The 27,226-nt window shown below is 45.1% G+C and overlaps 2 non-coding genes across 2 annotated transcripts; one reads left to right on the top strand and one right to left on the bottom strand.

Moving 5' to 3' along the window:
- The first annotated feature begins 23,226 nt into the window (after nt 1-23,226).
- On the top strand, nt 23,227-23,298 carry trnaw-cca (transfer RNA tryptophan (anticodon CCA)). Its single transcript has one exon. It is a non-coding gene; the product is annotated as a tRNA-Trp (tRNA).
- A 2,247-nt stretch (nt 23,299-25,545) lies between these two features.
- Nucleotides 25,546-25,618, bottom strand: trnav-uac (transfer RNA valine (anticodon UAC)). The gene has a single exon. It is a non-coding gene; the product is annotated as a tRNA-Val (tRNA).
- Between the last annotated feature and the right edge of the window lie 1,608 nt (nt 25,619-27,226).

Raw genomic sequence — 27,226 nt, 5'->3', positions numbered from 1 at the left:
GTCATTGAAGGTTGGAATACAGGTACAGCAGGCGGTTAAGAAAGCAAATGACATGTTGGCCTTAATAGCGAGGAAATTTGAGTACTGGGGCAGGGAGGTATTGCTGCAGTTGCCCAGGGCCTTGGTGAGGCCACACCTGGAGTATTGTGTACAGTTTTTGTCTCCTAACTTGAGGAAGTACATTCTTGCTATTGAAGGAGTGCAGCGAAGGTTCACCAGACTGATTCCCGGGATGGTGGGACTGACATATCAAGAATGACTGGATCAACTGGGCTTGTATTCACTGGAGTCAGAAGAATGAGATGGGATCTCACAGAAACGTATACAATTCTGACGGGTTTAAACAGGTTAGATGCAGGAAGAATGTTACCAATGTTGCTGAAGTCCAAAACCAGGGGTCACAGTCCAAGGATAAGGGGTAAGCCATTTAGGACTGAGATGAGGAGAAACGTCTTCACCCGGAGAGTGGTGAACCTGTGGAATTCTCTACCACAGAAAGTTGTTGAGGCCAATTCACTAAATATATTCAAAAAGGAATTAGATACAGTAATTACTACCAGGGGGATCAAGGGGTATGGCGAGAAAGCTGGAATGGGGTACTGAAGTTGCATGTTCAGCCATGAACTCATTGAATGGCGGTGCAGGCTCGAAGGGCCGAATGGCCTACTCCTGCAACTATTTTCTATATTTTCTATGTTTCTACAATGAGGGAGCAATTCATATGTAGTTTCAATCAAAAATAGTTGTATTTCAGGATAAACAACCCCGGCTGATTGTAACTTAGGTACTTAGAATATGAACAAACTATCATATTTTCTCGTCTAATATTCTCTGCACAAGTGGAAACCAACAGGTGAAAAGCTACAACAATTAAACTCTTCCATTTGTGTTCAAATACTTCAAATGCTCGTTTCAAGAACACCCTCAAATCCTTCATATTAAAACTCAACATCCCCACCGACACATGGTAGTTCCGAGCCAAAGATCACCTGAAGTGGAGAAAGTGCCTCCGGAAGGGCGCTGATCACCTCGAGAACATGTAGAAACCAAGCGAGGGCTGCGGAATGAGCATGCGGCAAACCAGACTCCCCACCCACCCTTTTCTTCAACCACTCTCTGTCCCGCCTGTGACAGAGACTGTAATTACCATGTTGGACTGTTCAAGTCACCTGATAACTCACTTTTAGCGTGGAAGCAAGTATTTTTCGCTTTCGTGGTGCTGCCTATGATGATGATGTTGCATAAGCATTTGGCGGCTCGTTGACTGAGGGATGGGTCGTCTGATTTAATGCTGATAAATGAATTTAGTTGGTGATTACCTTGTCAAAGATTGTTAATTATTTTAGTTTGGAGTCTATTCCTTGCTCCCAAATTAACGTTTAATTTACCTGTTTATTTCCCTGCCTGACAGTTAACATCCTGACGATTGTGATCCTGCCTCGTGGAAAGTACGATCTCTCCAGATGTGTCACTCGCTATCTGGTGGCCATGGCAGTGACAGATCTCCTGGTTATTATCCTCGACCTGATATTGAGACATATTCCGATTCTTTATCAGAAAGAGTTCCATTTCTTGCGGTCCTTCCATGTGTGTAATATTCACGCCGTCTTACTTCACGCAGCCACAGATTGTTCTGTCTGGTTCACCGTCAGTTTCACCTTTGATCGCTTTGTGGCCATTTGTTGCCAGAAGCTGAAAAGTAAATATTGCACCGGGAGAACGGCGGCTGTGGTTCTGGGAACCGTGACTTTGTTGAGCGGGTTCAAGAACATTTTCTGGTAATTTATGTTAGGAGGTTTCCTATATACTTGACAACATGCCCTGGTTTTGCTTTATAACAGATGATGTTCTGAATTCACCGGTCTGGGCAGCAATCACATACCTTCATTATATTCTCACCCCATATATCCCATTTGCTCTGATTCGGCTGCTCAATACTGTCACCGCCAGGCATATTATATTGGCCAGCAGAGCCCGCAGGCAACTGCTGGGTGCCAGCAGTGGGGAGTGTCTCAGTGAGCCAGAGATGGCGAGCCGCAGGAATTCCATCATTTTACTGTTTGTTATCTCCCGCAATTTCATCCTGTTGTGGGCGGTGCTTATGGTGAATTCTATCTGGACCCAGATGTACTTTTTGGGGTATGATTCTGTATATATACCTATTTATGTAATGGACGTTGGAATAATGCTGCAGCTGCTGAGTTGCTGCACAAACACGGCAATTTATGCCGTGACCCAGACTAAGTTCAGACAGCAGTTGAAGAATGTAGCGAAATATCCCTTCGCACTGATTATGAAATTAATTAAACGATGAGAAGACGCAGAAACGTTCCTACATCAGATTCCCTGTGTCCTGATATTGTGAGCGAGCTGCTCTACCCCGCGTGGCCAGTGATTCGCGTGAATAATAACACTCTCACTCAAACACTGTCTACAACGGGCGGCCTGTGAGGGGCCTGCAGCCCGGGTGAATCACCATCAGCATCATAGGCAGTCGCACGAAATATAGAAACATAGAAACATGGAAAATAGGCGCAGGAGTAGGCCATCCGGCCTTCCGAGACTGCACCACCGTTCAATCAGATCATGACTGATCATTCACATCAGTACCCCGTTCCTGCTTTCTCTCCATACCCCTTGATCCATCCGTAAGGGCCATATTTTGAATATATTTAACGAATTGGCATCAACAACTCTCTGTGGTAGTGAATTCCACAGGTTCACAACTCTCTGAGTGAAAAGGTTTCTCCTTATCTCGGTCCTAAATGGCTTACGAATTATCCTTAGACTGTGACCAGTCGTTTTGGACTTCCACAACATCGGAAACATTCTTTTTGCATTTAACTGTCCAGTCCCGTCAGAATTGTATATGTTTCTAAGAGGTTCCATCTCATTCATTTAAACTCCAGTGAATACAGGCTCAGTGGATCCAATTTCTTCTCATTGGCCAGCCATGGCATCCCGGGAATCAGTCTGGTGAACTTTCGCTGCACTCTCTCAATAGCAAGATCGTCCTTCCTCAGATTAGGACACCAAAACTGATCATAATAATCCAGGTGATGCCTCACCAAGGCCCTGTACAACGGCAGTAATACCTCCCTGCTCCAATACTCAAATGCCCCAGATATGAAGGCGAACATGCCATTTGCCTTGTTCACCACTTGCCAACTTTCAATGACAAATGCACCATGACTCCCAGGTCTCGTTGCACCTCCCCTTTTCGTAATCAGCCACCATTCAGATAATATTCTGCCTTCACGTTTTTGCCACCAAAATTGATAACTTCACAATTATCCACATTATACCTCATCTGCCATGCATTTCCCCACTCACCGAACCAGTCCAAGTCACCCTGCAGCCTCTTAGCATATTCCTCACAGCTCACACCGCCACCCAGGTTAGTATCATCTTCAAACTGGGAGATATTATACACAATTCCTTCACCTAAATCATCGATGTATATTATAAATTTCTGGGGTCCCAGCACTGAGCCCATCTGCACCCCATTAGTCACTGCCTGCCATTCTGAAAAGGACCCGTTCATCCCGAATCTCTGCTTCCTGTCTGCCAACTAGATCACTATCCACGTCAAAATATTACCACCAATACCATGTGCATTAATGTTGCACAACCATCTCTTGTGTGGGCCCTTGTCCAAAGCTTTTTTAAAGGCACCACAACTACTGGTTCCGCCTTGTCCACTCTACTCGTTCAATCCTCAAAAATGTCTTGAAGATTGGCCAAGCATGAAGAGGGCTTACTTCCACGCCGACAAATGATGCGTTGGGAGCGAAATCGAGGAGCAATAATTTAGGCAAGTTATTGTGAAGTCTAAAAACGTTAGGGTAGTAATCGTGATACTTGGAAAATAATCAGCGTGTTCACATCATAGGGAGGTAGTTCTGTGCGGTGTGTCGGAAGCAAATCAATAATTCATCCGGCGTGCAGAAGCACGCGATAGTTCACACTGATGAGAGCTACCACTCAGAGGCTCTCATTGTGGAAAGTCTTTTATGCACTCTTTCCACCTGCTGACACATTAAGAGTTCACACTGGAGAGAGATTGTTCACCTGCCACGGGCGTGCGAAGGGATTCACTCAGTCCACGAACCCCATGCAACTGCAGTGGATTCACAGCGGAGAGAAACAAGTTAAATCTTAGAATAAGGGGACATTAAAAACATTGAATCATATAAAATAGTTGCAGGAGTAGGCCATTCGGCCCTTCTAACCAGCACAACCATTCAATAAGATCATGGCTGATCATTCACCTCAGTATCCATTTGCACCTTTCTCTCCATAACCCTTCATCAATTTAGCTGTAAGGGCCATACCTAACTACCTCTTGACTATATCCAATGAACTGGCATTAACAAATCTGTGCAGTAGGGAATTCCACAGGTTAAGAACTCCCTGAGTGAAGACGTGTCTCCTCAACTCAATTCTAAATGGCCTACCCCTTATCCTAAGACTATCCGCTTGTTCTGGACTCCTACAACATCGGGAATATTTTTCCTGCATCCAACCTGTAGAGGCCGGACAGAATTTTAGTTGTTTCTATGAGATCCCTTCGCATCCTTCTGAACTCCAGTGAATACAGTCCCAGTCGTTCCAGTCTCTCTTCATATGTCTGTCGAGCCATCCCGGGAATCAGTCTGGTAATCCTTCGCTGCACTCCGTCAATAGCAAGAACGTCCTTGCTCAGATTAGGAGACCAATATTGAACACAATATTCCAGGTGGGGCCTCACTGAGGCCCTGTACAACTGCAGTAAGACCTCCCTGCGACTATATTCAAATCCCCTCGCTATGAAGGTCAACAAACAATTTGCCTTCTTCACCGCCTGCTGCACATGCATGCCAACTTTCAATGATTGATGTACCATGACACCCAGGTCTTGTTGCACCTCCCCTTTTCCTAATTTGCTATCATTCAGATAATATTCTGAATGGCGGCAGATTAGGAAAAGGGGAGGTGCACCGCCCATTTAAACCTGATATGAGGAGGAATTTCTTCTTTCAAAGGTTAGTAGAGGTGTTAAATTCGATTCCTCAGAGCGCTGTGGAAGGTGGGTCTTTGAATAAAATTAAGACAGAAATAGACAGTTTATTAACAGATGTGGGGATAACGGGTTATGGGTAATAGGCAGCGAAGTTGACATGAATCCGTGATCAGATCAGGCTTGGTCGTATTAAATGGTGGAGCAGGCTCGAAGGGCAGTGCGGCCTGCTCCTGCTCCTATTTATTAACTTCTTATGTCCATATGCTGTTAAATGTACCGTGTATGGCAATGGATCCACCCATCCCTCCCGCTTGATGGTGCATCAGCGAGTTCACACAGGAGAGAGCAGTGCAAGGAAGGTAACCTAGGGGTCCCATGCGTCATGCCACCTGCAAATCAGATACACCGTTTTGGGTACTTTTGAGGGGGATGACTCATCAGGTGGGAGCAGCAGCAGCCAAGGTCAAGGCACCGTGGGATCCTCTGCTGCACAGGAGGGCAGGAAAATCAGTGGGAAAGTTATAGTTTGTGAGAGGGGATTCGATTGCAAGGGGAATAGCTCGGCGTTTCTGCAGCCGCAACCGAGACGCCAGGATGGTATGTTGCCTCCCTGGTGCAACAGTGAAGAATGTCTCGGAGCGGGTGCAGGACATTCTGAAAAAGGAGGGTGAACAGCCAATTGTCGTGGTGCTGTAGGTACCAACGATGTAGGTAAAAAACGGGATGAGGTCCTTACGAGACGAATTTCGGGAGCTTGGAGCTAAATGAAAAGCTAGGATCTCAAAGGTAGTAATCTCAAGATTGGTAGCAGTGCCACGTGCTAGTCAGAGGAGGAATCGCAGGATAGCTCAGATGAATACGTGGCTTGAGAAGTGGCGCAAGAGGGAGGGATTCAAATTCCTAGGACATGGGAACCAGTTCTGGGGGAGGTGGGACCAGCACAAACCGGACGGTCTGCACCTGGGCAGGACCGGAACCAATGTCCTATGGAGAGTGTTTGTTAGTGATGTTGGGGAGGATTTAAGCTGCCATCATGTGGGATGGGAACATATGTAGGGAGACAGAGGGAAGTAAAATGGAGGCAGAAGCAAAAGATAGAAAGGGGAATAGTAAAGGAGGAGGGCAGATAAACCCAAGGCAAACAACAAAAAGGGCCGCATAACAGAAACATTCTGAAGAGGCAAAGTGTGTTGCAAATACAAGCCTGAAAGCTCGGTGAGAATGGATATGATGTATTTTGCATCACAAAGACATGGCTCCAGGTTGACTAAGGTTGGGAACGCAACAACCAGGGGTATTCAACATTTTGAAGGACAGGAGAGAGGAAAAGGAGGCGGGGTGGCGTTGCTGATTAAAGAGGAAATTAATGCTTTAGTAAGTAGGGACATTAGTCTGGATGATGTGGAAGAGTTATGGGTGGGGCTGCGTAATTCCTAAGGGCAGAAAACGTTAGTGGGACCACCAGACAGTAGTAGTGATGTTGGGGACAGCATCAAACAAGAAATAAGCGGTGTGTGTAATAAAGTTACATCAGTTATCATGGGCGACTTTAATCTACATATTGATTGGTCCAACCACACTGGTAGCAATGCAGTGGGGGAGAATATCCTAGAGTGTATTAAGGATTGTTTCTAGACCTATATGTCTCGGAACCAACCGGAGAGCTGACCATCATAATGTGATGTGTAATGAGAAGGGACTATTTAGCAATTTTTTTGTGCGAGGCCCCTTGGGGAAGAGTGACCATAATATGGTAGATTTCATTATTAAGATGGAGAGTGACACAATTAATTCGGAAACTAGGGTGCAGAACTTAAGGAAAGGCAACTTCGACGGTATGAGGCGTGAATTGGCGAGAATAGACTTCCTAAGGATACTGAAAGTGTTGATGGTGGATAAGCAATGTCAAACATTTAAAGATCACATGGATGAACTTCAGCAATTGTAATCTCTGTCTACGGTAAAAATAAGAAGGGGAAGGTGGCTCAACCATGGCTAACAAGGAAAATTAAGGATAGTGTTAAAGCCAAGGAAGAGGAATATAAATTGGCTAGAAAAAGCAACAAACCTGAGGACTGGGAGAAATTTAGTATTCAACAGAGGAGGACTAATGATTTAATTGACGGGAGGAACGTAGATTACGAGAGGAAGCTTGTAGGGACATAAAAACTGATTGCAAAAGCTTCGGAAGAAATGTGAAGAGAAAAAGATTAGTAAAGGCAAATGTATGTCGCTTACAATCGGATTCGTTGAATTTATAATGTGTAACAAAGAAATGGCAGACCTATTGAACAAATACTTCCGTTCTGTCTTCACGAAGGAATGCACAAATAACTTTACGAATGTACTAGGGGACAATGGGTCTGGTGAGGAGGAACTGAAGGATATCCTTATTAGGCAGGACATTGTTTTAGGGAAATTGATGGGTTTGAAGGCCGATAAATACCGGGAGCCTGATAGTCTGAAAACAGAGTACATAAGGAAGTGGCCCTAGAAATAGTGCATGCATTGGTGATCATTTTCCAACAGTCTATCGATTCTGGATCAGTTCCTATGGACTAGAGGGTCGCTAACGTAACACCACTTTTTAAAAAAAGTAGGGAAAGAGAAAACGGGTAATTATACAGAAGTTAGACTGACATCAGTAGTGGGGAAAATGTTGGAATCAATTGGTACGGATGAAATAGCAGCGCATTTGGAAAGCAATGACAAGTTCGGACCAAGTCACCATGGATTTATGAAGGGGAAATCATGCTTGACGAATCATCAGGCATTTTTGGGGGATGCAACTAGCAGAGTGGACAAGGGAGAACCAGTGGATGTGGTGTCTCTGACTTTCAAAAGGCTTTTGACAAGGTCCCGCAGGAGAGATTGGTGTGCAAAATCAAAGTGCATGGTAGTTGAGGCCAATTCACTAAATATATTCAAAAGGGAGTTATATGAAGTCCATACTACTCGGGGGATCAAGGGTTATGGCGAGAAAGCAGGAAGGGGGTACTGAAGTTTCATGTTCAGCCATGAACTCATTGAATGGCGGTGCAGGCTAGAAGGGCTGAATGGCCTGCTCCTGCAACTATTTTCTATGTTTCTATGTTTCTATGTATTGGGTGTAGTGTACTGACGTGGATAGAGAACTGTTTGGCAGACAGGAAGCAGAGAGTCGGGATAAACGGGTCCTTTTCAGAATGGCAGGCAGTGACTAGTGGAGTGCCGCAGGGCTCAGTGCTGTGACCCCAGCTCTTTATAATATACATTAACGGTTTAGATGAAGGAATTGAGTGTATTATCTACAGGTTTGCTGATGACACTAAACTGGGTGGCGGTGTGAGCTATGAGGAGGACGTTAAAGGGCTGCAGGGTGACTTGGGCAGGTAAGATGAGTGGACAAATGCATGGCAGATGCAGTACAATGTGCAATTGGTGGAAAAACACGAAAGGCAGAATATTATCTGAATTTCGGCAGATTAAGAAAAGGAGAGATGCAACGAGACCTTGGTATCATGTTTCATCAGTCATTGAAAGTTGACAGGCAGGTACAGCAGGCAGTGAAGAAGGCAAATTGCATGTTGGCCTTTATAGCACAGGGATTTGTGGATAGGAACAGGGAGGTCTTTTACAGTTGCACAGGGCCTTGGTGATGCCTCACCTGGAGTATTGTGTTCAGTTTGGTCTCCTAATCTGAGGAAGGACGTTCTTGCTATTGAGGGAGTGCAGCGAAGGTTCACCAGACTGATTCCAGCGATGGCTGGACTGTCATGTGAGGAGAGACTGGATCAACTGCGCCTTGATTCACTGGAGTTTAGAAGGATGAGAGCGGATCTCATAGAAACCGATAGGATTCTGAGGGAACTGGAAAGGTTAGATGTGGGAAGTATGTCCCCGATGTTAGGGAAGTCCAGAACCAGGGGACTGTGTCTTAGGAAATGAGGTTTGCCATTTAGCACTGAGAAGAGGAGAAACTTCTTCACTCAGAGAGTTCTTAACCTATGGAATTCCCTGCCGCAGAGAGTTGTTGATGCCACTTCATTGGATATATTCAAGAGGTAGTTAGATATGGCGCTTACAGCTAAGGGTATCAAGGGGTATGGAGAGAAAGCAGGAAAGGTGTACTGAGGGAATGTTCAGCCATGATCTTATTGAATGACGGTGCACTCCCGAAGTGCAGATTGGCCTACTCCTGCACCTATTTTCTCTGTTTCTATATTTCTATGTTCACCTGCCCCCAATGTGGAAAGGGAGGTACTTACTGGAGCTTTCTGCTGAAACACACACCGAGCAGTTCATAAGAGAGTCGACCTGATCACTTCGACTGTTCGTGCAAGTTTTAATCACATCCAGGTCTGAACTGTACCTGAGCTGTGGATACTGTTCTGTATATTTTTCAAATAACGTAAAGAGTGATGGGCTTTTTAAAGTGCTTACTTCCAATACTGTAAACTACCAAGTATGTCGCCAATACAACTGAAATAAGATTCATTCTTCTTGCCGGTCGTTGCAATTAGATTACTCTGTGAAACGGCTGAGCCATCACGATCTGTTCAGTAGAGCCACCTGCGTCCAGCAGATGGGGATGTCCGACAATTTAATTCCAACTGAGAAGCGTGTAACTGTCCCCGAGAAAAGTATGTGTGAGGAGAGCTCAGGGTTAGATTCTGAGCATACTGCTCCCCACAGGGATATCACACACTGCACCATCCATGGGTCAGCTCTGGGTCAGGCACTGAACATACTGCACCGTACAGGGACATCACACACAGCACCCTCCCTGGGGCAACTCTGGGTCAGACTCACCACTTACTGCATCCCACAGGGACATTTCACACTGCCCCCTCCCTGGGGCAGCTCTGGATCAGACACTGAACATACTGCACCCATAGGGACATCACACACTGCCTCTCCGTGGGGCAGCTCTGGGTCAGACTCACCACTTACTGCATCCCTGAGGGACATTTCACACTGCCCCCTCCCTAGGGCAGCGCAGGCTCTGACACTGAGGATATGCACCCCACAGCGTAAGCACACATTGCCCGCTCCTTGGGGCAGTTCAGGTTCAGGCACTGCACCCCACAAGTACATCACACACTGCCTCTCCCTGCGGCAGCTGAGGGGTAGACACTGCATCCCAGAGTGTCATCACACATTAACCCCTCCCTGGTGCAGCTCAGGGTCAGACTCTCGCTTTATCTCACCCCACAGGGACATCACGCACTGCCCACTCCTTGGGCAGCTCATGGTCAGACACTGAAAAGACTGCACCATAGAGGGACATCATACACCGCCCGCTTCCCGGCCAGCTCACGGTCAGACACTGCACACCACAGTGATATCACACACTGCCCCCTCCCTGGGACAGCCCAGTGTCAGACTCACGGCTTACTGCACCTCACAGGGACATCACACACGGCACGCTCTCTGGGGCAGCTCAAGGTCAGACACTGAAAACCCTGCATCCCACAGTGACTTCACACACTTTCCCCTCCGTGGGGCATCTCAGATTCAGAAACTGCACGGCAAAGGGACATCTCACACTGCCCCTCCCTGGGGCAGCTTAGGAACATGACCTGAACAAACTGCACCTCACAAGGAGATCACAACTTGCATCCAGCTGTAAGAATACAGGCTTTGGTGAGTATTTTGAGGGATTAGGCATTGCAAGTATAAAATGAACCAAGGACATTCATTGAAAAGCTTGCTTCTGCAAAGACAAAGACACTGCTTTGGATTTTCTGCTGACGCAAGGCTCTGGCTCTGCCACCATTCATCATGGTGTTACGTCACACATTATCACTGCGAAACAAACGCACTGGGAAATAATACCGAGGAGCTCAGATCTGTCTTAGTTTATCGCTCATGTCGCTTCTCTGAAGGTAGAATCACTCAGAGCACTTGCAAACTGTTGAAAATAAAAAATTATAAATCGTTTTTTCAACTTGTAATGCACTTAGTTAGGACTCATTACTATCAAAATCCTGTATTGCGTCGTCAGCATGGAAACTTAAAAACACAACAGAAAAACCTTGTATTGAGGTTGAAGATGAGGTCTGCCAAAACCAGTGCGTGGAGACAGAGACTCCCAGGCTCAATACTGGGTAGATGTGGATGTATATGAGTGTTAGAACGAAAAACTTTAATTCGAGCAAAAGTAATTCGGTGTAATTAAAATAAAGTAAGGAAGACTGAGAGTAAGATTTAAATTGCGTTCATGGTAAAATAGCTGCGTTCGGCAGAAACACTGAAATCAGAGAAATTCGCTTAGGAGATAAGAACACGCACAAGATTTATGTAGACAGCTCTCAGATATAATGTGAGGAGGCCACGATGTTCCAGCCTCAGAAGATAACAGGGACAATGCTTCTATTAAGTAAATGGTAGCCATATGTCTGCCAAGAACATTAGCCTGAGAATAAGCCTGGGAAGACTTTTGCAGAAAATTAACACATAACCTGCAAAGGCTTTTCCTCATCAACAGTGGTCAGAACTGAATGTACCAATGGAATCAGTCGAATTTACTCTATCCAATAAAATTAATTGCACTGTACCAGCCAATGAAATTGCTGTAACCTGTATTAACCAATGGAACACTTCCCCGCGTAGTTCCACCATATTAGAAACATAGAAACATAGAAACATAGAAAATAGGTGCAGGAGTAGGCCATTCGGCCCTTCTAGCCTGCACCGCCATTCAATGAGTTCATGGCTGAACATGCAACTTCAGTACCCCATTCCTGCTTTCTCACCATACACCTTGATTCCCCTAGTAGTAAGGACTTCATCTAACTACTTTTTGAATATATTTAGTGAATTGGCTTCAACAACTTTCTGTGGTAGAGAATTCCACAGGTTCACCACTCTCTGGGTGAAGAAATTCCTCCTCATCTCGGTCCTAAATGGCTTACCTCTTATCCTTAGACTGTGTACCCTGGTTCTGGAGTTCCCCAACATTGGGAACATTCTTCCTGCATCTAACCTGCCGAACCCCGTCAGAATATTAAACGTTTCTATGAGGTCCCCTCTCATTCTTCTGAACTCCAGTGAATACAAGCCCAGTTGATCCAATTTTTCTTCATAGGTCAGTCCCGCCATCCCGGGAATCAGTCTGGTGAACCTTCGCTGCACTCCCTCAATAGCAAGAATGTCCTTCCTCAGGTTAGGAGACCAAAACTGTACACAATACTCCAGGTGTGGCCTCACCAAGGCCCTGTACAACTGCAGCAACACCTCCCTGCCCCTGTACTCAAATCCCCTCGCTATGAAGGCCAACATGCCATTTGGTTTCTTACCCGCCTGCTGTACCTGCATGCCAACCTTCAATGACTGATGTACCATGACACCCAGGTCTCTGTGCACCTCCCCTTTTCCTAATCTGTCACCATTCAGATAATAGTCTGTCTCTCTGTTTTTACCACCAAAGTGGATAACCTCACATTTATCCACATTATATTTCATCTGCCATGCATTTCCCCACTCACCTAACCTATCCAAGTCACTCTGCAGCCTCATAGTATCCTCCTCGCAGCGCACACTGCCTCCCAACTTAGTGTCATCCGCAAAATTGGAGATACCACATTTAATCCCATCGTCTAAATCATTAATGTACAGAGTAAACAGCTGGGGCCCCAGCACAGAACCTTGCGGCACCCCAGTAGTCACTGCCTGCCATTCTGAAAAGTCCCCATTTACTCCTACTCTTTGCTTCCTGTCTGACAACCAGTTCTCAATCCATGTCAGGACACTACCACCAATCCCATGTGCTTTAACTTTGCACATTAATCTCTTGTGTGGGACCTTGTCGAAAGCCTTCTGAAAGTCCTAATATTCATCAACTGGTTCTCCCTTGTCCACTTTACTGGAAACACCCTCAAACAATTCCAGAAGATTTGTCAAGCATGATTTCCCTTTCACAAATCCATGCTGACTTGGACCTATCATATCACCTCTTTCCAAATGCACTGCTATGAGATCCTTAATAATTGATTCCATCATTTTACCCACTACCGATGTCAGGCTGACCGGTCTATAATTCCCTGTTTTCTCTCTCCCTCCTTTTTTAAAAAGTGGGGTTACATTGGCTACCCTCCACTCCAAAGGAACTAATCCAGATTCAATGGAATGTTGGAAAATGACTGTCACTGCATCCACTATTTCCAAGGCCACCTCCTTAAGTACTCTGGGATGCAGTCGCATCAGGCCCTGGGGATTTATCGGCCTTCAATCCCATCAATTTCCCCAACACAATTTCCCGACTAATAAGGATTTGCCTCAGTTCTTCCTCCTTACTAGACCCTCCGACCCTTTTTATATCCGGAAGGTTGTTTGTGTCCTACTCAGTGAATACCGAACCAAAGTACTTGTTCAAATGGTCCGCCATTTCTTTGTTCCCCGTTATAACTTCCCCTGATTCTGACTGCAGGGGACCTACGTTTGTCTTTACTGACCGTTTTCTCTTTACATATCTATAGAAACTTTTGCAATCCTTCTTAATGTTCCCTGCAAGCTTCTTCTCATACTCCATTTTGCCTGCCCTAATCAAACCCTTTGTCCTCTCTGCTGAGTTCTAAATTTCTCCCAGTCCCCGGGTTCGCTGCTATTTCTGGCCAATTTGTATGCCACTTCCTTGGTTTTAATACTATCCCTGATTTCCCTTGATAGCCACGGTTGAGCCACCTTCCCTTTTTTATTTTTACGCCAGACAGGAATGTACAATTGTTGTAGTTCATCCATGCGGTCTCTAAATGTCTGCCATTGTTCATCCACAGTCAACCCCTTCAGTATCATTCGCCAATCTATCCTAGCCAATTCACACCTCATACCTTCAAAGTTACCCTTCTTTCAGTTCTGGACCATGGTCTCTGAATTAACTGTTTCATTCTCCATCCTAATGCAGAATTCCACCATATTATGCTCACTCTTCCCCAAGGGGCCTCGCACAACGCGATTGCTAATTAAACCTCTCTCATTACACAACACCCAGTCTAAGATGGCCTCCCCCCTGGTTGGTTCCTCGACATATTGGTCTAAAAAAACATCCCTTATGCACTCCAGGAAATCCTCCTCCACCGTATTGCTGCCAGTTTGGTTAACCCAATCTATGTGCATATTAAAGTCACCCATTATAACTGCTGCACCTTTAATGCACGCACCCCGAATTTCATGTTTGATGCCCTCCCCAACATCACTACTACTGTATGCAGGTCTGTACACAACTCCCACTAACGTTTTTTGCCCTTTGGTATTCTGCAGCTCTACCCATATAGATTCCACATCATCCAAGCTAATGTCCTTCCGAACTATTGCCTTAATTTCCTCCTTAACCAGCAATGCTACCCCACCTCCTTTTACTTTTATTCTATCTTTCCTGAATGTTGATTACCCCAGGATGTTGAGTGCCCAGCCCTGATCATCCTGGAGCCACGTCTCCGTAATCCCAATCACATTATATTTGTTAACATCTATTTGCACATTTAATTCATCCAACTTCTTGCGAATACTCCTTGCATTAAGACACAAAGCCTTTAGGCTTGTTTTTTTAACACCCTTATGAGCAATTGTGACCGTAGCTCCTTTATTCAAACTCCAGAGTGATGGTACAGCATGGAGGCTTGCTTGTATATCTCGTGCTCCCAAGGGATGCTACGACCCCACCAGTAAGTGCCTGCCAACCCGAAAATGGGGTGTTTATTCCTACTCTCTGTTTTCTGTCCGTTAACCAATCCTTAATCCTTGCTAGAATATAACGCCCAATCCCATGAGCCCAAAATGTATTCAATAATCTCTTGAGTGGCACCAAAATCGAATTCCTTCTGTATATATAAATACACCACATCCAGTGGTTCCCCCTTATCTATCCTGCTAGTTACCTGAAAAAACACTAACAGATTTGTCAAGAACAATTTACCTTTCATAAATCCGTGTTAATTCTGCCCAATCCTGTTATTCGATCTGAAGTGCCCTGTTACTACGTGCTAAATAATAGATTTTAGCATTTTCCCTACTATTGCTGTCCAGACTACCGGTACTGCACGCGTTAGAGACAGAGTAAATCTCACTCCATCCTGTCCCAAACACTACCATGGTTGATACAGAGTAAATCTCAGTCTACAATATCCCAAGCACTCCCGGGGCAATTGCACATGGGTTAGTTGCAGAGTAAAGCTCCATCTACACTGTCGCATGAAACACTCCCAGGCCAGATACAACACAGGTTAGATACAGAGTAAAGCTCCCTCTACACCGCCCCATCAAACAGTCACAGGGTAGGTAAAGCACGGGTCAGATACAGAGTAAAGCTCCCTCTAGACTGTCCCGTCAAACTCTCCCAGGGCAGGTACAGTACAGGTTAGGTCCAGCATAAATCTTCCTCTGAACAGTCCCCAACAAAATTCTCAGGGCAGCTCCAGCACAGGTTAAATACAGAGTAATTTCTCCCACAACACTGTCCCATCAAACACTCAAAGGGCAGGTACAGCACAGATTAGATACACATTTTCCCACTGGACATTCCCATGGTAGGAACTGCACAGGTTAGATACAGAGTAAAGTTCCTCTACATTGTCCCATAAAACTCTCCCAGGGCAGGAACAGCATGCGTTAGATATACAGTAAAGCTCCCTCTACACTGTCCCATCAAGCACTCCCAGAGCAGGTCGTGCTTTGGTTAGATGCAGAGTAAAGCTTCCTCCACACTTTCCAAATAAACACTCCAAGGGCAAGTACAGCATAATTTAGTGAAAGGGTTACCCTCTCAAACCTCACTAAATAATTGTACAGGGCCTTGGTGAGACCACACCTGGAGTACTGTGCACATCTTTGGTCGCCTTATCTAACGAAGGATACTTGCCTTGCATAGATATAGAGCAAAGCTCCCTCAACATTGTCCCACCAGACATTCCATGGGCAGGTACAACACAGGCTAGATATGGAGTATATCTCCCTCTACACTGTCTCAAGCATTCTAGAGTAGATACTGCATTGGTAAGATACAGAATAAAGTTCCCTCTGCACTGACACATAAAACACTCCCAGGACAGATACAGAATAAATCTCCCTCTACATTGTCGCATCAAACACTCCCAAGGCAACTACAGCACGGGATAGATACAGAGTAAAGCTCCCTCTACTCTGCCGCATCAAACAATCCCAGAACAGGTACAACATGGTTTAAATATTGAGTAAATCTCCCTCTATACTGTTCCATCGGACATTGCCAGGGCAGGTACCGCATGCATTACATACAGCATAAAGCTCCCTCAACACTGTCCCACCAGGCATTCCAAGGGCATGTACAACACTGGTTAGGTATGGAGTATTTCTCCTTCGACACTATCCAAAGCATTGCAGGGTAGATACAGCATTGGTTAGATACAGAATAATGCTCCATCTACACAGTCCCATCAAACACTCCCAAGGTAAGTACAGCACGGGATAAATACAGAGTAATCTCTCCCTCTGCATTGTCCCAACAAATAATCCTAGGGCAGGTAGCACGTGTTAGATGCAGAGTAAAGCTCTTTCTACACTATCCCAACACACAATCCCAGGGCAGGTACAACACAGGGTAGATCATAATATAAGATATAGGAGCAGGAGTAGGCACTTGGCCCCTCGAGCCTGTTCCACCATTTAATAAGATCATGGCTGATCTGATCTTGGGCTCAGCTCCACTTCCCTGCCCGCTCCCCATGACACTTTATTCCCTTATTGCTCAAAAATCTGTCGATCTCCTCCTTTAATATATTCAATGGCCCAGCCTCCACAGCTCTCTGGGGCAGACATTCCATAGATTTACAACCATTAAAGAAGAAATTCCATCTAATCTCAGTTTTACATGGGCGGCCTCTTATTCTGAGACTATGACCCCTAGTTTTAGTTTTCCCTATAGTTGCAAATATCCTCTCTGCATTCACCTTGTCGAGCCCCTTCATTATCTTATATGTTTTGATAAGATCACCTTTCATTGTTCTGAACTCCAATGGGTATAGACCCAACCTACTCAACCTATCTTCATAAATCAACCCCCTCATCTCTGGAATCAACCTAGTGAACCTTCTCTGAACAGCTTCCAAAGCAAGTACATTCTTCCTTAAATAAAGAGACCAAAACTGTATGCAGTACGCTAGGCTTGCCCTCACCAATATTCTGTACAGTTGTAGCAGGACTTACCTGCTTTTTCACTTTATCCACCTTGCAATAAAGGCCAAGATTCCATTTGCTTTCCTGATTACTTGCTGTACCTGCATACTAACCTTTTGTGTTTCATGCACAAGGACCCAAAGTTGCGACTGTATTGCAGCACTTTGCAATTTTTATCCATTTAAATTATAATTTGTTTTTTATTTTTTCTGCCCCAGTGGATAACCTCACATTTTCCCACATTATACTCCATCTGCCGAATTTTTTGCACACTCACTTAGCATGTCTGTATCCCTTTACAGATTTTTGTGTCCTCTTCACAAGTTTCTTTCCCACCCATCTTTGTATTATCAGCAAACTTTTCGAGATTGCACTCGGTCCCTTCATCCAAGTCATTAATATAGATTGAGGACTGAGCACCGACGCCTATGACAATGCTGGTGCTAGTTTGCCAATGGAAAAATGACCCCATTTATCCTGACTCAGATACAAAGTAAAGCTCCAACTACATTGTACCATCAAACACAGCCAGGGCAGGTACAGCACGCGTTCGACAGAGTTAAGCTCCCTCTACCCAGTCGCATCAAACACTCCCAAGGTACGTAGTGCATTGGTGAGATACGAAGTAAAGCTCCTTCTAAACTTCCCAAATAAACACTCCTCGGGCCGGGTACAGCTTAATTTAGATAAAGGGTAATCCTCTCAAATCTCACTCTACAATTGACAGGGCCTTGGTGAGACCACACTTGGAGTACTGTGCACAGTTTTGGTCTCCTTATCTAAGGAAGGATTTTCTTGCCTTGCTGAAGTACCGAGTAAATCTTCCTCAACACTGTCCACCAGACATTCCAAGGGCAGGTACAAGTCTGGTTAGATACGGTGTATATCTCCCTCCTTCAGGGGAGGGGAACCAGTGAGTGTTGAACTGAACCCAGACAGAGTCATCACCTTCAGGGGAAGGGAACCAGTGAGTGTAGAACTGAACCCAGACAGAGTCAGCACCTTCAGGGGAAGAGAGGGGAACCAGTGAGCGGAACTGAATCCAGCCAGAGTCAGCACTGAAGGGGAGGGTAACATAAGAACATAAGAAATAGGAGCTCGAGTAGGCCACACGGCCCATCGAGCCTGCTCCGCCATTTAATAGGATCATGGCTTAATATGACTCGGGTCCACCTCCCTGCCCACTCCCCATAACCCTTTAATCCTTTATCGGTTAAGAAACTGTTAATCTCTTAAAGTTATTCAATGACCTAGCTTCCACAGCTCTCTGAGGCAGTGAATTCCACAGATTTACAATGCTCTGGGAGAAGAAAGTTTTCCTCATCTCAGTTTTAAATGGGAGGTCCCTTATTCTGAGATTCTGCTCCCTTGTTCTTGTCTCCCCTCTCAGTGGAAACATCCTCTCTGCATCGACCATGTCAAGCTGCTTCAAAACCTTATCCGTTTCGATAAGATCACCTCTCATTCTTCTGAATTCCAATGAGTGGAGGCCCAAGCTCCTCAAACGTTCCTCATAATTCAACACCTCATCACCGGAATCAGCTTAGGAACCTTCTCTGAACTGCCTCCCAAGCCAGTATATCCTTTCATAAATGTGGAAACCAAAATTGCACGCAGTAGTCTAAGTGTGGCCACACTAATACCCTGTATGACTGTGGCATGACTTCCCTGCTTTTATACTCCATCCCCTTTGCAATAGAGGCCAAGATTCCATTGGATTTCCTGTTCACTTGCTGTACCTACATACTAAACTTTTGTTTCGTGCACAAGTACCCCCAGGTCCCACTGTACTGTAGCACTTTGCAATTTTTCTCCATTTAAATAATAACTTGCTCTTTGATTTTTTGTTCTGCCAAAGTGCATGACCTAATACTTTCCCACATTTTACTCCATCTGCCAAATTTATGCCCACTCACTTAGCCTTCCTATGTCCTTTTGCAGATTTTTTGTGACCTCCTCACACATTGCTTCTCCTGCCATCTTTGTATCATCAGTGTGGTGGGAATTTTTAGAAACCCGTTTTATGCATTCTGGCGATGTTAAAATGGTCAAATAAAGTCTGCTGATTCTGAGTCATGGGGAAAGAAGAAGTTGGACAAAGTATGGTTGTAGTGCAAACAGATGCATGCATGTTTTTTCTCTGATAAGGAGGAACCGAATGCCCTAAACGCTGAACTCAGGGTCCCATGTACTTTATTGAGAAAGGTTTTTCTTCTTCCATTGTAACCACAATGACGCACGTGCTTGTGGGTTGTGAGATTAAATATGGAACGGCCGGGCGAGTTCGGGGGCAAGAGGCTGCGGAGCTTTTAGACTGATCTCCAACTCGGCCGAGTCTCTGTATACATATAATAAACTTGTGTGTTTTCCACTTGAGCAGATGGGTGTCTGAGTCATATTCTTTAACATAGTTTCTACCCCAACAATTTGGCGAAATTACACTTGGTCCTTTCTTCCAAGTCGTTAATGTAGATTGTAAATAGTTGGGGTCCCAGCACTGATCCCTGTGGCACTCCACTAGTTACTGATTTCCAACCCGAGAATGAACCATTTATCCCGACTCTATGTTTTCTGTTAGTTAGCCAATCCTCTATCCATGCTAATATATTACCCCCAAACCAATGTTTTTTTTTTATCTTGTGTGGTAACCTTTTATGTGGCACCTTGTCAATGCCTTCAGGAAGTCCAAATACACCACATCCACTGGTTCCCCTTTATCCACCCTGTTTGTTACATTGGTGGAGCCCAGATGCTATTGGACAGGAGACGGTCGGTTGTCGGTGCGGGGCAGGAATGGGAGCCGTAAGTGGGCTGGTGAGCCTCATAAACACCTGCTCTAGGTCCCAGGCCCCAATCACAGGCCACAGGCCCTGGGATGGCCCCGTGGTGACAGGCCCGGGTCAGCGGGGTCACTGGCCGCCATCCTGGACGGTTCATGGCTCATGTGCGGCCACCTTGTTGCAGGAACCAAGACATTTTGCAAAACATCAAATGCTGATATTTGTGTGCTGGGATCCGGCCAAATATCAGCCAAAGTTCCCCATACACCTCTGCAGGGAATTCCACAGGTTAACAACTCTGAGTGAAGAAGTTTCTCCTCATCTCCTTCTTAATTGGCCTACCGCTTATCCTAAGACTATGTCCCCTGGTTCTGGAATTCCCCAACATCGGAAACAATCTACACGCATCTACCCTGTCCAGTCCCGTCAGAATCTTATACGTTTCCATGAGATACCCTCTCATCGTTCTAAACTCCAGTGAATAAAGGCCCAGTTGATCCAGTTTCTCCTCATATGACAGTCCAGGCCATCCCGGGAATCAGTCTGGTGAACCTTCCCTGCACTCCCTCAACAGCAATAACGTCCTTCCTCAGATTAGAAGACCAAAACGGAACCCAATATTCCAGGTGAGGCCTCACTAAGACCCTGTACAACTGCAGTAAGAACTCACTGCTCCTATACTCAAAGACCCGAGCTATGAAGGCCAACATACCATTTGCCTTCTTCACTGCCTGTTGCACCTGTATGCCAACCTTCAATGACTGATGACCCATGACACGCAGGTCTCGTTGCACCTCCCCTTTTCCTAATCTGCCGCGATTCAGATAATATTCTGCCCCAGTGTTTTTGCCCCCAAAATGGATAACATCACATTTATCCACATTATTCTGCATCTGCCATGCATTTGCCTACTCACCTAACCTGTCCAAGTCACCCTACAGCCTCTTAGCGTCCTCCTCAAAGCTCACACCGCCACCCAGTTTAGTGTCATCTGCAAACTTGGAGATATTATACTCAAGTCCTTCATCCAAATCATTGATTTATATTGTAATGAGCTGGGGGCCCAGCACTGAGCGCTGCGGCACTCCACGAGTCACTGCCTGCCATTGTGAAAAGGACCCGTTTATCCCGACTCTCTGCTTCCTGTCTGCCAACCAGTTTTCTATTCACGTCAGTACATTACCCCCAATACCATGTGCTTTTAGTTTGCACACCAATCTCTTGTGTGGGACCTTGTCAAAAGCATTCTGAAAGTCCAAATACACCATATCCACTGGTTCTCCCTTGTCCACTCTGCTAGTTACATCCTCAAAAATTCCAGAAGATTTGTCAAGCATGATTTCCCTTTCATAAATCCATGCTGACTTGGACTGATCCTGTCACTGCTTTCCAAATGCCCTGCTGTTTCATCTTTAATAATTGATTCCAACATTTTCTCCACTGCTGATGTCAGGCTAACTGGTCTATAATTACCCGTTTTCTCTCTCCCTCCTTTTTTAAAAAGTGGTGTTACATTAGCTACCCTCCAGTCCATAGGAACTGATCCCGACTCGATAGATTATTGGAAAATGACCACCAATGCATCCACTATTTCTCGGGCCACTTCCTTAAGTACTCTGGGACGCAGACTATCAGGCCCGAGTGATTTATCAGCCTTCAATCCCATCAATTTGCCGAACACAATTTCCCGCCTAATAAGGATATCCTTCAGTTCCTCCTTCTCACTCGACCCTCGGTCCCCAAGTGCATTCGGAACATTATTCGTGTCTTCCTTCGTGAAGACAGAACCGAATTATTTGTTCTATTCGTCTGCCATTGCTTTGTTCCCCATTATAAATGCACCTGAATCCGACTGCAATGGACCTACCTTTGTCTTCACTAATCTTTTTTCTTCACATATTTACAGAAGCTTTTACGTTCCAAGCAAGATTCCCCTCCTAATGAAACCCTTAGTCCTCCTCTGTTGAATTCTAAATTACTCCCAGTCCTCAGGTTTGCTGCTTTTTCTGGCCAATTTATGTGCCTCTTCCTTGGTTTTAACACTATCCTTAATTTCCCTTGTTAGCCACGGTTGAGCAAAGTTCTCCGTTCGATTTTTACTCCAGACAGGGATGTACAATTGCTGAAGTTCACCCGTGTGATCTTTAAATGTTTTCCATTGCCTATCCACTGTCATCTCTTTTAGTATCCTTGGCCAGTCTATTCTAGAATTGCCAATTCACACCTCAGACCGTCAAAGTTCCCTTACCTTAAGTTCACGACCCTAGTTTCTGAATTAACAGTGACACTCTCCATCTTAATGAAGAATTCTACCATATTATGTTACATTTCCCTCAGGGGCCCCGCACAACAAGATTGCTAATTAGTCCCTTCTCATTACACATCACCCAGTATAGGATGGCCAGCTCTCTTATTGGTTCCTCAACATATTGGTCGAGAAACCCATCCCAAATACACTCCAGGAAATCCTCCTCCACCACATTACTACCATGTGGTTAACCCAATCAATATGTAGATTAAAGTCACCCATGATAACTGCTGTACCACCACTGCACACATCCCTTATTTCTTGTTTGATGCTGTCCCCAACCTTACCACTACTAAACAGTGAGATAGACATTGCAGCAAGGGTCTGATTATTGTGAAACAACAATTCTAGAAGAACACTGACCCCGACATGTTTTGAACAAGCAGCCCTTTGATCGAGAATCAAACGCACTACCGTTGAACCACGAGGTTTACACAGTAGTTAAGGGATGTTCGTCTTTATGAAGGTTCTGCAATACAAAGGACTTTAAATTCCCCGCCCATTAAAATACAGTGAGTAAAATGGGATATGGTTTAACAGTCACATGCAAAGTGTCATGTATTGATGCTTGGGGTCACTAGACACCAGGGGGCGCCACTGTCGGAGGTCATCGGGCTGTACGCGCGTGTGCGCGGGCCTTGGTTTCTAAGAGCGAGTACTATGTCACGTGGGCACTTTGGGAATAAGTAAAGTTGAACCAGGTTTGCAGGAGAGTGAGTTTACAGTCACAAGTCTGTCGAGTCATTCTATACATTGCACAAAACACAGGACAAATGATTGAAGTATGGAGTGTCCCTGAGTTAGCATTTGTTTGATTGTGCAAAAGAAGGTGAGGGGTTAATTCATGATGCTTTCCCGTGAAAGCAAGACAAAAGGTTAAGGAAAAAACCATACAGTGACTGTCAGGTGAGCGCTGCTTGTGATACCTGGTGGGAATGGGCGGTAATTTTAAAGCACCTTGTATTGCAGAACCTTCATATAGACGAACATCTCCAGCTCACTGTGTAGGCCACGTGGCGCAACGGTAGCGCGTCTGACTCCAGATCAGAAGGTTGCGTGTTCAAATCACGTCGTGGTCACTGTTCTTTTGGATATTGTTCTTCCAGAATTTATATTTCATTTGCTGTTTGGCAATAACCAGACCCTTGCTCCAAGGTCTGTCTCACTGTTTCCCCGGTGTCAGGCAGAGATACGCCTGCTGCCCTCAATTATTTCATGTGACAGGACACAAAATTTCAAAATCAATCTGCAGGTGGCCACACACAGCAGTGAGCAGTCAGGATGGCCGAGCGGTCGAAGGTGTTGTGTTCAGTTCAAAATATATCTTGAAGACAAGGGTCCAAATCCCACTCCACTTCTAGTGTTTATTATTTTTAATCATTAAGCAGAAACAAACACCAACTTTGTTAATATTGAACCATTAATGTCAAATATTTCATTTTCTCTAATCTTCAATTGATCAATGTTCAAAATGTTTACGCTCGGTTGCGATGCGGGGAGTTTTCACGTGTTAAACGAATGTGATAACCACTACACTACTGAAACACTGCAATTGACAGAATGCGAGGAACATAACCAGAGCTTTAACCTACACAGCTGGCCGATACTTCAGGAGCTGGTTTTACGAGAATAGAATGACGGTGCTATATTTAGGAAGGCTGTGAGTGTGGTAGGAATTGATCTCGTGTTTCCCAGACTTTACACATCGGAACAGGAGCTGGCCATTTAGCAACGAGTGGTTAGGATCAGGAATGCACGGCTTGAGACTTTCTGGCCTCAGGTAAGAAGGTGGTGCTCAGGAATAAGGTGAAAGGTTGAATCTTCTGCACTGACTCTCTTTAACAAACTCCAGCACCAGGTCAGATGGAAATGTTAAGCGAGCAGCTGAACTGCTGAATCCCAATTTGAAGGAGTTGGCCGTGGTGTCAAACAAATGTGTTCCGTTTAATGATAATTATTGTTAGAATAGGAATTCAAGCTGAACACACGTGCAGAGGAGACAGTGACCTGAACACAGCACCTTCGACCGCCCGGCCATCCTGACTATTCAGCGCTGTGTGTGGCCACCTGCAGGTTGATTTTGAACTTTTGTGTCCTGTCACATGAAATAAATGAGGGCAGCAGGCGTATCTCTGCCTGACACCGGGGAAACAGTGATACAGACTTGGAGCAAGTGTCTGGTTATTGCCAAACAGAAAAGGAAATATTAATTATGGAAGAACAATATCGAAAAGAGCAATACCCCAACATGATTTGAACACACAACCTTTTGATCTGGAGTTAGACACACTACCGTTGCACCACGAGGCCTACATAGTGAGCTGGAGATGTTCGTCTATATGAAGGTTCTGCAATACAAGGTGCTTTAAAATCCCCGCCCATTCCCACCAGGTATCAAAAGCAGCGCTCAGCTGACAGTCACCGGATGGTTTGTTCGAAAACTTTTCTCTTGCTTTCACGGGAAACCATCATTAATTAACCCTCACCTTCTTTACAAAATCAAACAAATGCTAACTCAGAGATACTCCATACTTCAATCATTTGACCTGTGCTTTGGGGAGCGGGCAGGGAAGTGGACCTGAGTCCATTATCAGATCAGCCTTGATTGTATTAAATGGTGGAGCTGGCTCGAGGGGCCGTATGGCCCAGTCCTGCTCCTATTTCTCATGATCTTATGTTCTTATGCATGTTAACCCATTTTACGCACTGTATTTTAGCTTTCTGGTTGAAAGTGTTCATTGCCGATGACAGCACGAATCTGGGGCAACTTTATCAAATTTATCAGCACCGATTATTCCTACCGTGCATACAAAATACAATCAGTAGTGAAGATAAAATCCCACCGTGTGTATTTCCAGATTCAACGCAGTAGCATTTCAAATAAAGTGAAATAATATTACACTGAAAAGATTTGCAAGTGTTACTTGTATTTGTGTCCTTAATTAAACTTTGTGGCGTCTGACTCCCGTTCATGCCACTGCTGAATAAGAAAGGAGAGTTTGACATTGACCAGACTGCACTGCCCCTGATATTTGTCAGCTCATCCTTTATATTCAGTGGTTTCTCGCCCTTTGATGGGCTGCAGTGCAGCGGATATCACGTTGGCCTCACACGCAAAAGGTCCCCGGTGGATCCGTTTTCTCTCACTCAAAGTTATCTATTTATTGGTGATATAAAGAGCAATTAATGAATAAGGGAGCCCTTTTGCCAGGAGAATAAATAGCAAATAAAAACAGCAAATGCTGGAAATCTCAGCGGGTCAGGCAGCATTTGCAGGGAGACAAAACTCGCCTCTGATTGTTCATCCACAGCAAGTTTAAACATAATATTTCTGCCTCGGATTGAACCAGGAACCTTTCGCGTGTAAAGCAAACGTGATAACCACTACACTACAGAAACCTCTTGTACAACAGCCCCCACAGCGAGGAGCTGACCAGTGAGCTCCCTCTGTGCTGATCGGGAATGTGTTGGCTCTCCTGAAACAACTTCTGTCCCACACTGAAAGTTCTCAATCCTTCTCCTCCGCTGCCCTTTACAGAAATGTCACCAATCACCCAGCCACCGTGTTCATTTCCACATTCTCACAGTGGGGCCACAGAGGCTCCTACCGTCTCCCCGCGATCAGCGAACTCACCTAGTTTACAAAATTAAACCCCAAACACGTGCCCGGCAAAGTGCAGGAGAAGCCAGATAGTCTGTAATCTCGGTCTATCACAGAAAGTATTGGTATTCACGGTGATTACAGCAATTATTAATTGTCTCACATACCTCAATTATTTTTCTGCGATGAATTGATCGAGGATTGAAAGTAGCTTAGTGCGCCGGGTCTTAACACCTCGACCACCAGGGAACAGTTACGATACATGTAGATATATTTATATATATTTATATATGAACCTGAATGTCAATAGCTACCTACCTAGACCTCGTGGCGCCCACGGTAGTGCGTCTAACTTTGAGTGAGAGAAAAGGTTCCACAGTGACACCTGTCATGTGTTCGACATGGTTACTGCTTGTACTATTACAAGGTGTGCCACCAGAGGGCACTGCAGTGGCAGACTTGTAGCTTACCTGCACAGGTGTGCCTGGCCTAGTATAAAAGGCAGGCCACCAATAAAGTTTATCAATAAAGGACTCAGGTCACTACAGTTAAAGAACGACACATTGTGTCGTGGAGTCATTATCAGAGCATTTGAAGGTATAATAAGGGAGCCCAAAGCCTCAGAAACTGGAAATTCTAACAGAGCTTCGAAGTCATGCTGTCGATGCCTGGGACAACACATTGCTCAAAGTTGTCCACACGTGAAGGCAGAGTGTTTCTTCGACAGAAAGACTGGGCATCTTACGAAGGCATGCCGACTGAAGGGTAAAGCTGTTGTTAAAGCTATGAGTCCAGCGTTCAAAGCTCTGAGTCGAAATCCCAAGAGACTACATAGTATGGAAGACCAACAACAGGACGAGGAGATGTTAGAGTTACACATCATCAGGAGCACGAGTTTAACGGACAGTGATTCGCAAAGCATCAAAATCCACACAGATGTTGCTGGATTCAAGATACCAATGGAAATTGACACGGGTGCATCCGTGAGTGTAATAAAGGAGTCACTGTACCGCGACAAATTGCGTGATTTCCAACTGGAGAAACCCAAGATAGAGCTGCGAGGCTACTCGGGAGAGTAAATTCCTGTGATTGGTTATATCACTGCACCGATCGGTGAAATATAAAGATTAATTTCAGAACTTGCCTCGAATAGTAGTGAAAAGAGATAAGTCTGCCTTACAAGGAAGAAATTGATTAAGCTCACTGAAGCTGGATTGTAGTCAGATTTTCTGTGTGGAAGCGAGATTTTCATCAACGGATGAGGTTATCAAGAAGTAACCAAAGGTGTTCTGCGAAACGGACAGTCCGATCCAAGGCTTCAAGGCGAGTGTCAGGGTACAGAAGGACACTAGATTGGTTTACTACAAGCCCCGTTCCGTACCATATGCACTCAAGGAGAAAGTTCA

This window comes from Pristiophorus japonicus, unplaced genomic scaffold (genome assembly GCF_044704955.1).
Source record: "Pristiophorus japonicus isolate sPriJap1 unplaced genomic scaffold, sPriJap1.hap1 HAP1_SCAFFOLD_47, whole genome shotgun sequence".
NCBI classification, from domain to species: domain Eukaryota; kingdom Metazoa; phylum Chordata; class Chondrichthyes; family Pristiophoridae; genus Pristiophorus; species Pristiophorus japonicus.
Note: the sequence above shows the minus strand (reverse complement) of the source record. Positions and strands in the feature narration are given on the sequence as shown.